This window comes from Lemur catta, chromosome 1, assembly GCF_020740605.2.
Source record: "Lemur catta isolate mLemCat1 chromosome 1, mLemCat1.pri, whole genome shotgun sequence".
Taxonomy (NCBI): Eukaryota; Metazoa; Chordata; class Mammalia; order Primates; family Lemuridae; genus Lemur; species Lemur catta.
The window spans coordinates 250366443-250380746 of record NC_059128.1 but is presented as its reverse complement, the minus strand read 5'-3'; the positions used below and the strand labels follow the sequence as shown (position 1 = coordinate 250380746).

Below are 14304 nucleotides of genomic sequence, written 5' to 3'. Positions count from 1 at the left end.
ATCTATGGTCCCAGGGCACAACATATAAAAGGAACCAGGAAAGGCAAAATGAAAACTATCTTTAGGTTAAATTTTTCAGCAATTAAAATAAACTGTTCTTTTGACTAGCAGAATACCATATTTATGCCTGGGGATGCTTTGGAAGGATTTTAATTGAGACTATTTCAAAAAGCTCATGAAATGGTATACATACTGGAATTATGAGTCGATCTATGCCATTTAGAGAAAGATACATTTCACTGTATTAATCAAGGTAGCCTAATGTGAGGGCTCTATTTCAGGTTTTTAAACTTTTTCAGAGAAGATACATTTATTTATTATATTACTTATAGTAAATATTACTGACACATTTTGCTCATGGTATAAATATTTTTTCTTTTATAAACAACAGGAATATTTTATTCAGTCTTACAGTGTCAAATTATTAAAAGTAATTGAATCACCAAATATTTTAAGCCATCTAAATACAAGAATTCAAAATGGGATTGTTTTCATGTTATTATTTATATGTAAAAATTTCTCTGTGTGTTTTACTAAAATTCAATGAAGAGGAGTATATATATTTGTGAATGGAGATTCCAAATTTTAAAAAATAATAAACTTATACATTAATATAATGTACTCTCAAACGACTCATCCTAATCAAGCTTATCATAAAGTATGGATTTATAAAATTTTGGGGGGTTTAAAATTATTTTAAAAATGCAAATTAATTTTATAGTCAGTCAAAAAACCCACCAAAATTATGGAATGTATGTATCAGATACCAGTGAATCTTTTCAATTAATTTTAAGTTAATTTAATAATTAACTGGGTAATAAAAGATAAATGATTTTGACAAGTAAAATCTAATATAAAGAAAGTATGCACATATTATTAATAGCTAGTGTTTTTAACTTTCAAATTAATAACTAATTTGAAAAATTTAAAAATAATTCTGTTATATAAATCTATTTTTAAGAGATAGTTATAAGTAAATTTTTTCTTTTTTTCAAAATGGCTAGATATTTAATGCCCCAATATTTTGAAATTGTTCTAGTTCTATTTTCTGAATAAAATACATCACACACACACACACACACACACACACACAATTTCTATGAGAAAAATGTATGGTTAGAAAACTATACTGTAATCAATATATTAGACTTTATTGAAATATATCTTCATATATCAGGAAAGGTTATTACTATTTACTATCTGGGTTCAATACTCTTTTTTAAAAAAAATTAATGGACTTTATTTTTTAAAGCAGTTTTAGGTTTACAGAATAATTAAGCAGAAAGTAAGAGAGTTCCCATGTACACCCTTTCCTCACTCCCCTTTCAGTTTTCCCTATTATTAACATCTTGTATTATTGTGGTACATTTGTTACAATTGATGAGCGAATATTCATAGATTATCATTAATTAAAGTCCATCATTGACATTAGGGTTCTTTCTTTGCACTGTGCAGTTTTATTGATTTTGATCAATGTATTATACAAATGTCATGTATCCAATACCGTACAAAATAGTTTCACTGCCCTAAAAGTCTCTTGTGCTCCACCTATTCATCCCACCTTACTTGTTCTGCAAGACTTGGCAACCTGTGGTTTGTTTTTTTTTTTTTTTTTTTTTTGCTGCCTCTATAGTATTGCCTTTTTCTAGAATGTCATATATTAAAAGTTGGAAGTATATAGGAGAAAATGTTTGTAAGCTATACATCCAATTAAATTCTATTATCCAGGATGAAATATTTTTTATTTGGCCTCTTTCACTTAGCAATATACATTTAAGTTTCCAACATGTCTTTTTATGGCTTAATAACTTATTTTTTGTTGTCACTGAATTATATTCCACTGTATGGAATCCCCTGTTGTACCAGAATTTGTATATCTATTTACCTGTCGAAGAATATCTTTGTGACTTCCAAGTACTGGCAATTATGAGAAAAACTGCTATAAAAATCCACGTGTAGATTTTTGTGTGAACATAAATATTCAACTCCTCTGGGTAAATACCAAGGAGCTTAATTATTGGATTTTATGGCAAGACCATGTTCAGCTTTGTATGAAAGTATAACCTAATTTCCAAAGTGGCTGAACTATTTTTTATTACCACCAGCAATGAATGAGAGTTGCTGCTGTTCCACATTCTCAGCAATGTTTTGTGTGTCAGCATTTTGAATTTTAGCCATTTTAATAAGTATAGTAGTATATCATTGTTCTTTTAATTTTCAATTCCTAATGACATATGATGCTAAACATCTTTTTATATGCTTATTTTTGATCTGTATCCCTTTTTGGTGAGATGTCTAGGTTAAAAAAAAGTTTGAGATATTTACTTTAGAAAAAGTTTAGATATTTTGTTAATTTTTTAAAAATGGGACATTTGTTTTCTCTTTTTAATTTATTATTTTGTTCAGCATATGATGGGGGTACAAATGTTTAGGTTACATGTATTGCTTATTGTTGAGTTTTAAGAGTTCTTTGTATATTTTGGATACCAGTCCTTTGTTAGATATGTCTTTGATAAATATTTTTCTCTAGTATGTTTCTCATCTTTTCATTCTCTTAACAGTGTCTTTTGCAGAGCAAATATATTTAGTTTTAATGCAGTCCAACTTATCATTTTTTGTCTTTTATGGACTGTATTTTAATGTTATATTTAAAAAGACATTTTCAAACTCAAGGTCACATACATTTTCTCCTATGTTATCTTCCATCTTTTATAGTTTTGTGTTTTTTACTTGGGTCTATGATTAATTTTAAGTTCATTTTTTAAAAGGTGTAAAGTCTGTTTAGATTCATGTCCTTTCATTTGGATGTTTAGTTGTTCCATTTGTTAAAAAGGCCATCCTCTCCCCTCTCTCCATTGAATTGTCTTTGCTCCTTTGTCAAAGACCAGTTTACTGTATTTGTGTGCATCTCTTTTTGGGCTATTTTGTTCCATTGATTTATTTGTCTCTTTTTTCACCAATACCTCACTATCTTGATTACTGTAGCTTTACACCAAGTCTTGAAGTTAGATAGTGTCAGTCTTCAGACTTTCTTCTTTAATACTGTGATTACGTTTATAAATGTGCAATTATCAATTATTGTAATTTTGAACACATTTATAATTAAAACAAATGTTATTAATAAATATATTAAACTTTATTGTGTTAATTATTGATATATCAAGAAACAACGTAATCACCGTTTACTGTCTGGGCCCCGCAAACATTTTTTTGGTTTGTTTTATAAGCCATTTTTTTGAATAATGTATAGGTGTGATAATAAAAAGATAGTGAAAAATTTTATTAGCTCCTTTAATAAAAATTTAACAGAAATCCTGGATTTCTATTCCATATTTCCCTGGGTTTAATGGCATATATAACCAAAATGGGCAACAACTGTCATGCATGATCCTTGAACATATATGTCTTATTAAGGAGTCTAGATTTAAAATACACCTCTAATGTGTCCTACGTTATCATTGCTTTTAGTTCTTCTTGAACTTGCATTGTCAGAATACAATACTTTAAAAAACTTTAGGCTGGGCGCAGTGGCTCACGCCTGTAATCCTAGCACTCTGGGAGGCCGAGGCGGGTGGATCGCTCAAGGTCAGGAGTTCGAGACCAGCCTGAGCAAGAGTGACACCTCTGTCTCTACTAAAAATAGAAAGAAATTATCTGGCCAACTAAAAATATATATAGAAAAAATTAGCCGAGCATGGTGGCGCATGCCTGTAATCCCAGCTACTCGGGAGGCTGAGGCAGTAGGATCGCTTAAGCCCAGGAGTTGAGGTTGCTGTGAGCTAGGCTGACGCCACAGCACTCACTCTAGCTCGGGCAACAGAGCGAGACTCAGTCTCAAAAAAAAAAAATCAATCAATAAATAACTTTGATGGTTCATAGTTTTGTCCAAAAGAGTAAAAATATCTTTATTTCACAGTTACAAACATTTTCATTTTTAAATTTATAAGCAATAATTAGAATGAAAATACAATGAGTTTTTATTATTCCTTCATCATCAAATGCTTTCAGCACCTTTCCACTTATGGGCTATGTAAATTCTTATGCCCCCAAATCATAAAAGATTGAAGAATACTGTCATATTTTCTTTTAGGAAAATTGCATGGTGGCAAAATATTGTGTGATGATGTCTTTCCTTTTGTTACAAATTGTTTACTTGTCCATTTTGAGCTTATTAAAATTTATCTAGAATAACAAAAGTGAACACTTATTTTACCATCATCTTGAATTTTGAGTTCCACTGTTTTCTATTTGCATTTATATTCTGATTTGTCTAATAATTTTGAGCTGTTTTTCTTTGTCAGTTTCCTTCCCTTACTCTTAAAGGCAGAATATGAAAAATTCTGAACTCTTAACTAAGGTCATGAAAGCTGAAACAAGACACACACTAGCAAACAGAACTGCAAAAATGGAGCTGTTTTCCGCTGACTTCTCTTAAACCTTCTTGAAAGAAAATCCAAAACCTAGGCAATCTTCTAAGTAAATAGGGGTCAGATAACAATGGTAATTTATATCACTCTTGCATAAACCTTCTACCCCAGCACTGTCCAATAGAACTTAATGTAATGATGAAAATATTCTCTATGCTCAAATTGTAGCTAAAGTTAGCTACTTGTGGCTACTCAGCAATTGGTATTGTGACTAAGGAACTGAATTTTAAATTTCACTTAATTTAAATTCATTTACATTGAAATTGAAATAGCCACATGTGAATGTGAATAATTTTTGCTGTATTGAACAGCACCACTCTTAATGATGCCATTGAACTTTCACTTTCTTATTATGTTGTTCTATATATCGTAGTTAGGGATAATTGATGAGTTCATAGTGAAGCATTACTTCTAATGCTGAAGTAGCAAGATTTCTCATAATCTAGGAAATATAGCACCACCATAATTTCATAATATATCTTAGACTAATAAAATGGTTCAAAGTTTTCATACCGTAACTGTAAGGTAGGATAATTTGAAATCTGTTTTTAAAAGTATTTTTTCTTTTTGTTTTTTTTTTGGAGGACCTCTAAGAAAGAAAAAATACAAATCATGAAATATTATTCTGTAACAATAGTTAGAATTATTTTGAATGCACTTAAATAATATACTAAAGAATCTACAACTGTAAAAATATATGCATTAAAATAAACAAAAATACTGATGGCATTTATTACCTATATTTTTATGTGACCTTTTCTTTTTCTTTAAGATCTTCCTTGTGGCAAAACTTTATGATAGAGACATGTTGCTTCTAATCTCTCCCAGATCCATTCAGTAAACACTGGTCAATATGTCTTTCTAAATCTTGGTTCTGAGCCTGATACTCATTCACTCACAAATTTAGGATGATTTCTTACTGCTTCTAATGTAATGTCCAAACTCTTCAGCCTGACATTCAAGGCTTTAAAAATATAACCTCCAATAATGCTGCTCTCAGTATTCTTTTTCAGATAATGCACCCGACACTTTACATTCTTTCTAGGTGCCTAATTTACAGCCCACAGTTTTTCTCCACACCAACGTTTTGTTCATTTCCCCCTTTCCTGAATTCCCCCTTTTTTCCCCCTGTAGAAAAATACTATGTATTCTCTGAAATATTTTAAATGACACTTCTCTATGTAACCTTCTTTGTTTCTGACAAATATATATAATCTAGTCCTCCAGTCTGACTCCCATAATACATCATTGTGGTACAATGGTGCCTACAATTTTGAACTTTGCATTATTTTGAACTACATATGATTTATCTTATTTATTAAGACTAAATTCCTATGGGTTGCTTTTTGTGGATGTATAGTGTTTGTATAGTACTAGTAGCAAGTATGTCTTATACACACAGTAATTTATAAATATTTGTCAAAAAAATGAATGATTGCCACAAAAGTAATTTTTCACTGGAATTAAAAGAAATTTAATACACTTTTGAAAGCAAAAGTACCTGATGGTGTTATGCATAAGAAAAGATATGCGAGTTAAATAGAAAGTAGGGGTTTAAGTTTTACTACAAAATTACAAACTGGAAAAATAAATTAGATGTCTTAGAAAAAGGCAGTCTTACACAGAAGAAATGGTAGCAGACAGTGCTGCAGCTCAAATGGTTCTAGTTAAGTCTTAGTATGTCAACCTAGCACTCCTGGTGATAAGTGGTGGACCTTAAGGTATTAACTGAGTTGGATTCATAGTTTTTCTTTCAGGAAAGTATCATAAAGTCCTTACTCAGAGTATTAAACATTTTATTCATTTCAGGACTAATCAGTAACCAGAGAAGAGTAAGCATCCCATATCAATGTACACAGTATCACAGTTCACTAGTAGTTTCCAATCTGTTGAAACAAGGAAGGTATATAGGTAATAAATAGAGTAAATGTAAAAATTTTACAGGAGGGTATTATTGACATTTTGGGCCAGAGAAGTATCCTTCTCTGTTGTGGGGGCTGTCACACAGCCTCTGTCCCCACCTCTACCTATTAGGTGTCAGTGGTCCCCTGTTTCTCTCACCTCCACTGTAAAAATATAACGTATTGGCCGGGTGCGGTGGCTCACGCCTGTAATCCTAGCCCTCTGGGAGGCCAAGGTGGGTGGATCACTCGAGGTCAGGAGTTCAAGACCAGCCTGAGCGAGAACCCCCCCCCCGCCCCCCGTCTCTACTAAAAATAGAAATAAATTATCTGGACAACTAAAAGTATATACAGAAAAAATTAGCCGGGCATGGTGGCGCATTCCTGTAGTCCCAGCTACTTGGGAGGCTGAGGCAGGAGGATTGCTTAAGCCCAGGAGTTTGAGGTTGCTGTGAGCTAGGCTGATGCCACGGCACTCACTCTAGCCCAGGCAACAAAGTGAGACTCTGTCTCAAAAAAAAAAAAAAAAAAAAAATATATATATATATATATATGTATATGTGTGCGTATATATATATATAAAAAACATATCCTCTGACCTTGCCAAATATCCTTGAGGGACAAAATTGCCTCTAATTGAGAATTACTATTTTAGAGTAAACAAAAAGTGTCTTTGCAAAGCTGAGTTGGTACATAATTTTCTTTGGTATTAATTTAAGTACCAGGAGATATTTATAAGGGTGTTACATAAATTCTTTAGTTTAGAAACCTTTATGTAATAATATTGCAATAAGCCAAAAGTCACAAATCTTTTGTCCACAAAATACTTTAAAGGTTTATAAATTTCCTTTAATAAACATTTTCTGTGGGGATATTTTTATGTTATTTGTGGATGAGAAGAATATATTGCAATGAATGGGATAGGGGAGTATATATTTTTAAAAAAATATATTTTCATCTGTCAAAGAGGAAAAGATTTGAGAGACATGTAAGAGAGTAAAAGAGAGAGAGAGAGAGAGAGAGAAACAAACTCACAGACAGGCAATGCATAGAATTTATGAGCTTTGACAGATAGATTTTACAACATCCAGACTATATGGAGCCAAAGCAAACCTTCGGCTGGGTTCTAATTTAACCAGATGAAGAACAAGTTGATTTTGAAGAAAAATAGTGGACACAGAACATACTACAAGAAGTGCCAATCCCTAGTGTAGTTAAAAGACAACAGGAAACACTAATGTATTGTTAAAGTGTGGTTGAGATCAGGGGAGAAAAGATGAAATTAATTTATGGCTATGTAACTTCACTCCTCTGAGCCTTAGTTTTATATTCTGTACAATGAAGACACCAACAGAATTTTTCTTGTATGTTTTATGAAACAGTTCAATGGGCCAATGCATACAAAGCATTTACACCAATGAGTATTATTTACCAGGTATTTAATCAATGTTTATTATTAAAATATTTGTGACAAGTAAAGTTTATTTTATAAGATACTAGTGGTCCTGTCCACTAGTTGGAAAAAAATACAAAAGGCCATTATTTATTTATTTATTGAACAAATACTTAATTGAGTTCCAGTAGTTATTCTAGGCACTAAACCAGTAAACAAGATAAAGACAATCTTTACTCGGATGAGCATGCATTCCTAAGAATATGCTAAGCACTCAGTAGCACTGTTTATGAAAACTATTACTTGTTCTTGAGGTGTTATAATGTGGATGTTACAATGTAAAATGTTATAATATTATAATATTACAATTCTAGTGAAACATTGGCTAGTAATCGGTACTATCATTGTGCCTTGTATGTTTTAGAAACTATATAAATGTTTGTTAAGTTAATGAATAGGAGCACTCATAGGAATAATTTTTGTGGACAAATGAAGTTATCAAGATAATATTTTCTTTTCTTTCAAAAACCATATAATGCATGAGCAATGCAAATGACTACTATAACTATCTTTGTTCACTCAATATATTTTACAATATGGAGTGATACAATAAGTTAATATTAGGTGTTAGTTTGGGTTGTTTCTCTTATTTAGTAGTTTTGACCATCATCTTTAACAGGTTAAATGTTATTTTTATATAACCTTAAATTTCTGTTTTATTTCTTTGATTACAGAAGAAATAAGGTGGTTTTTTTCTATTGATACATTTGATTTATAACTTTTTATTCACCTACAAAACCTTTAGTGATGGATAAATGTTGTCAAACCAAAGACACTACTTTAAAAGCTTGTGCTTTTAAGATTGTCCATTAGATGGTTTAATAATAGCCTCATCATAGATTTTTTTTTCTCTTTGTTAAGGATATAGAAAATCCATTCCACTAGATCAATATCTTTACTTTGATTCAAATCCTCAGTCATTCAAATGGAACATGAGGTATCCTTACTTCCCAAGTTCATAAAGCTTTTAAAATTTTCTGTAAAAAAAGAAAAATCTTTTGTCCATTAATCTATGTCTTGAAAGTAATTGTATTTCTTCCTAAATGAGCCACAGAATTTGTCACATAAAAGTAAAAGAAATAATACTAAGGAAATTGTAATTTTTTCTTTTCAGATCTAAAAATTTTAAAGAAAGATTCTAAAGAATATGTTTTTCTACAAAAGCCTTACAGAGGAAAGTATTTTGTTTTTAAAATATCTATTATGTTGTTAATAATTATTGAAAAATTATTTGTAAATGAGTGAATATAATCCTATGTTTATATTCTTGTCCAAAGTTCCCCATTCCCTTGCATTTTGAGAGAAACAGATAGTAATTCATCCATTTATTCATCCAATATTTAAATAGTTCTTATAACATATTAATCATTTTGTTAGGATCTGAAGACACAGAATTGAATAGGTTAATATCGTTGGTCTTGAGCACTCAAAATGTGGATGAAGCAACCATGTTTAAAAAAAAAAAGAATATTGTACTAACTGTAATGTTTTATAATAACAGCATATATCTTGTATTATTAAATAATTAAATCTAATTATTAAATGATCCCTTTCATTCCAATATGTATATATTACAAGTATCATAAATGATATATAGATTCATGTATATTCAATAAATACAGTGTTGATAAGGGTTGACTTACTTGAAGACATTTTAAAACAGTATGTAAATTGCTTGCTTGCAAAAAAAATTTGAGTTTATCATATAGGATAAATCAAGAATAAATGAATAGCAGTAATAATAATGCATTTTTTCTAACTCTCTCTTTTTTACTACCACTAATTGGTAAACACAATGTATTATACAGTAATTTAAAAGCAGAACATCATACACATCCCTAAAGTACTGAAGCAAAAGTGTCATTCTGTTTTGTGAAGGTGTAGAACAAGATCAAGTGTAACTCATATTGCTCCTAGACAGAAAATGAAGAAATTATTTCCACAGCAAGCTTGAAATTAAGTGAACTTTGGCTCGGAAAATATTACTTGGAAGTAAATAAACTTTGGTTTAGAAAATATTCTCAATATCAATCCTTTGAAATATATTTACAATTAAAATCTACAACCCAGAGGAAAATATACAAATAAGAAATATAGACACCAAAACATTTTTTTAGTAGATAACTTGGCAAAAGCACTCAATGACAGATTTGGATTATGTGGTGTTTTACTTTCTCATTATTTACATCTTGGTTATTAAAAAAGATTACTAGCACAGTAAGTGCATAAATTTAGGTGCATTTTATAAAATCATTATCATATAATCTATTGTACATTGTGCCATTCTTGAAAAATTTTTCATTTATTTTGATATATAACAAAACAAGTACTAGACAGAAATACATTTAAATGGGAGTTTCACTTATTAAATAAATACTTATTAAATAATTATATTTAATAATAATTAATAATTATTTAATAAATACTTATTAAAATAAATATTTTGAAGAAATTCTGGAAAGTGAAGACTCCCAAAATTAACTCAGTTTTTGAGATGACTATATTATTATTCTTTTTGTTAGCTAAGATAACTAAGTATAGAAATTCCAAACTTGTTTACAAGCATTATTTCTAGAATGTCATTGATATTTCACTGATATATTTTTATCCTAACAGTGCTTGATCAACTAACTCCCTTGTGAATATCATGTGTCTAATGAAAATAAAATATTAATAATAATGTCATAGATATTCTTCATTAAGTAAAAACTTGTGAAAGCCCAAATTACTTCTTGTTATTATAAAAAAAAGTGCAAAAGAGTCACACTTAAGGTGTGACTATATTACTGTAGTACTTGATGTGGTAAAAAATGTAATTTTGTGTATGTTGCTAACATGGCATGTTTAAAGAAAAATACTGACATTTCAAGGAAATTTAACCTAGAATTTTGGCTGAATAATTAAATAAATCTCTTCACACTTGGGTACTTCCTCTTCCAAAATCAGATGAAGAGAGAAAAACAGTATAAATATGTAGTATGTGCATTAAAAATAATTGTCATTTTTATAATCATGGAAAGTTATTATCTAAATATCCAATGCCGATTATTTGTAAAAGGAAGAGAGTCAACAATATGCATTTGATTTAAATATGAGCTAAGACTTAAAGTTAATCTAAGGTTTGTGACATGAATATTTAAGATTAATTATAATATACAACAGACATCAACAAAATTTCAACTAAGCGTTTTTTAAATATATGAGAATAGTTTACCAAACTGATGATACAAAGACATATCAAAAATTATATTGCCTTCATTTATTTAATAATTATTTATTAAGCATAAACTTTGTATAAAATATTATACAATACACTGTGGACACAGAAGTAACTTTGTAAAAGAATATTATACAACAGTGAAAAAGGAAACATGCAGCAAAGTTACCTGACCAAATCTGAGGGTAATGAGTGATTACCCTTAGTAAGATTTAAAAGATATGCATGAGTTAAATAACAAAAGATGCCTCCAAAATACAGCATTTCTGCTAATTTGTATAAAGGAAAAATGAAACATATTCACTAAAGGACCTGAAAGAAAGTGTAATTGCCAGGAATTCAAAGAATGAAATAGTGTTAGAAGACAAGAAAGTAAAGAAGGGTACAGATCATGTAGGACTTAAATGATTTAATGATTTTGCTTTTTATCCTAAGAGGAAAGTAACCATGAAAGGTGTTAATAAGGAAATTGATGTGATTAGATTTGTTTTGAGAGGACAATTTTATTTGGTCCTAAGAGTAAGATTTAGAGGGTTAAAATACTGATACAAAGGAGACCATTTATTTATGTAAACTAAACAAAAGAAGTGGTTTGGGTACTATAAAAAAATAAATGAGCAGATTTGAAAATTATTTAGGAGGTAAATTAATAAGACTTTGTGAGTAATTGACTGATTATAGAAAAGAGAATAGGAAGTGCCTGGTGTATGTAGTTGCATGGATGCTCATGGTTGTCTATAGAAATAGAAATCATTGAAGGAGAAACATAGTGAGGAAAGGTTGGAGACTTTGAGTTTTGAATATATCAAATGTGCCAGGTCTTTCAGAAATCCAAGTGGACATGCCAAATAGGTGTTGTAAACAAATAAGTGTAGCTTGTGGAATAGAACTGCCCCAGGATATAAATCTTGAAGTGATTGGTGAGTAGATGGAAAGTAAAGAGATGGATGTGGCTGAAAAGACTTTGAGAAAATTATGAGAGAACAGATCCTGAATCCCATCCTCCATGATCTCAAACATTTAAAGACTAAATAGAAAAATCCGACCCCACAGAATCTGAGAAAGAATAGCCAGAGATGTAAAAATTGAAGCCAAAGTGTGTGTGTTATGGGGGACCAGCGGTCAGGGGAGGCAGAAGAATTTGTCAAAGAAACCTAAGGAAGATAAATTCTTTTTTAATCTCCATTTTTAAATTATCTTTCCATGATTTATTTTTTTTAACCTTCCTTACTTATTTGGGAAGATAATTCTCAGGAGCATAAATTAATCAATACTTTGAATAATTTTGAAGTCAAATAAATGAATATTGTGTTATATCCCTTGATTTTTGGTTACTTAGAGGTTATTTAGGTTATTCCTGAGCATTTCATAGAAATACACGCTAAGTATATTATCTGCTTTGGCATTTGCTTATAATTGAAATTTTGTATATCAAATCTAACGGGACTGCTGCATCATGCTTTGAGGAATCATTTGTTACATCAATTCTCATCTGTAATAAACTATTAATACTTAAACAAGCACAGCTAAGAGAAATCAGACCCTATTACATTTCCCTCTCTTCTCACAGCTACCTGCCACTATGTAATTTACCTTACTGAAGTAGATGCTGGTGTGGCCTGCTGTATCCCTTTGGCACACACCATTTTTGTGTACTGAGTGCCAGGGAAATAACACCTCCTTCTCCATCCTAGGAGCAATTTTCAACAAAATACTAATGAGAACTGGTAGATATTCCATAAATACTCCTGTCCCTTGCTCATCAAATAAGTTAACTCAGAGGCATATTCTATACTGACTGACTCTCAGAGTTCTACAGTGAGATTAAACTCCAGTTACCTGCAGTCTAATCTGCTCAATAACACAGGCTTTATTTACTTCCTTCCCTTCCTATCTCACTTCCCAGAGCTTCCTGATATTACTCTCCCCCAACCAATAAAAGATATGTTTCAGGGTCTCTTTGTTAAGACATTGTATTAGTCAGAGTTTTCCAGAGAAATAGAACCAACAGAATGTATTTAATATATACACATAAAAGGAAACTTATTATAAGGAATTGTCCACATGATTATGGATGTTAACAAGTCCCCAAATCTGCAAGGTGAGTCAGCAAGCTGGAGACCCAGGAGTGCCAATGGTTTAGTTCTAGTCTTGAGTCTGATGGCCTGAGAACCAAGGGAGTTGATGGTGTTGTTCTAGTCCAAAGGCTGCAGGCTCATGACCCAGAAAGGCACAATGTTTCCATTTCCAGTCCAAAGGCGGGAAAAAAGCTAATGTCCCCGTTTGAAGGCCATTAGGTGGGAAGAATTCTTTTCTGCTTAGAGGAAAGTCAGCCTTATTCAAGTAGGCCTCAAACTACTTGAATAAGGCCCATCCACATAATGGTGGGCAATCCTCTTTACTCAGTCTACTGACTTAAATGTTAATATCATTCAAAAACATCCTCACAGTAGCACCCGAAATGTTTGAGCAAATATCTGGGCATCCCAAGGTGTAGTCAAGCTGACATAAAATTAACCATCACAGACACCCAAGTTAACACAATTGTTTCCCAGAATCATACTTTTCTGATCTTTATTTTTCCACCCTTTTCCCTGGAAATGAAGCTTTTTAAAAATAATGTCAAGGAGAAAATAAATTTTTCTATCTGTATATTTTGTTCAAGGTCAAAACTCCATAGGTCTCAGTTTGATCAGAACAGTTCTGGTTTATACCTGTTACACTACGTAATTATTACTATCTCCTCTTTCATTTTTAAAAATGTCCTGCTCTGGGGACTAAATTATATGATAATCCTAGTCAATACTGATTCCATAAATACGATGATAATTGAAAAATTCATAAAGTGTATTTAAATCTGTTATTCAGTTTTTCTTCTGTTAAAGAAGTATAATGAATATGTATCATCTCAAATTAATTTTTTCTGTGTTATTATACACCACAGTTATTTACCATGATATATATGTCATGCTTATTTGTAACCAGAATACCATTTTACTTATGTTAGATGTATTTTCTTATTTGAAGAATTGGAAAATAATACATTTGAAAAGCATATACAATTTCAAAATAGGATATAAAGTCTTCCACAGGATCAAAATTTATTGTTCTATATATGACAAATCTAAATACAATATTATTTTTCTTAAATTGATTGTTATTTATTTCACTGGCTCCAAAGTCAGAGAGCGAATATAACACCAGGGCAATTCAGTTCTATTACGACTCAGGGAAGGGTGAGAATAATTGTGACTATCTGTTCAGAACCTGTTTTGTTTACTGTAGAGAATGTGGAGATAAGAGGAG

General features: G+C 30.9%; 1 protein-coding gene across 3 annotated transcripts in view; it reads left to right on the top strand.

The window, feature by feature from the left end:
- CADM2 (cell adhesion molecule 2) overlaps positions 1–14304 on the top strand; it is a 1015461-nt gene that overhangs the window by 889540 nt on the left and 111617 nt on the right. The gene's annotated exons all lie outside the window — the stretch shown is intronic.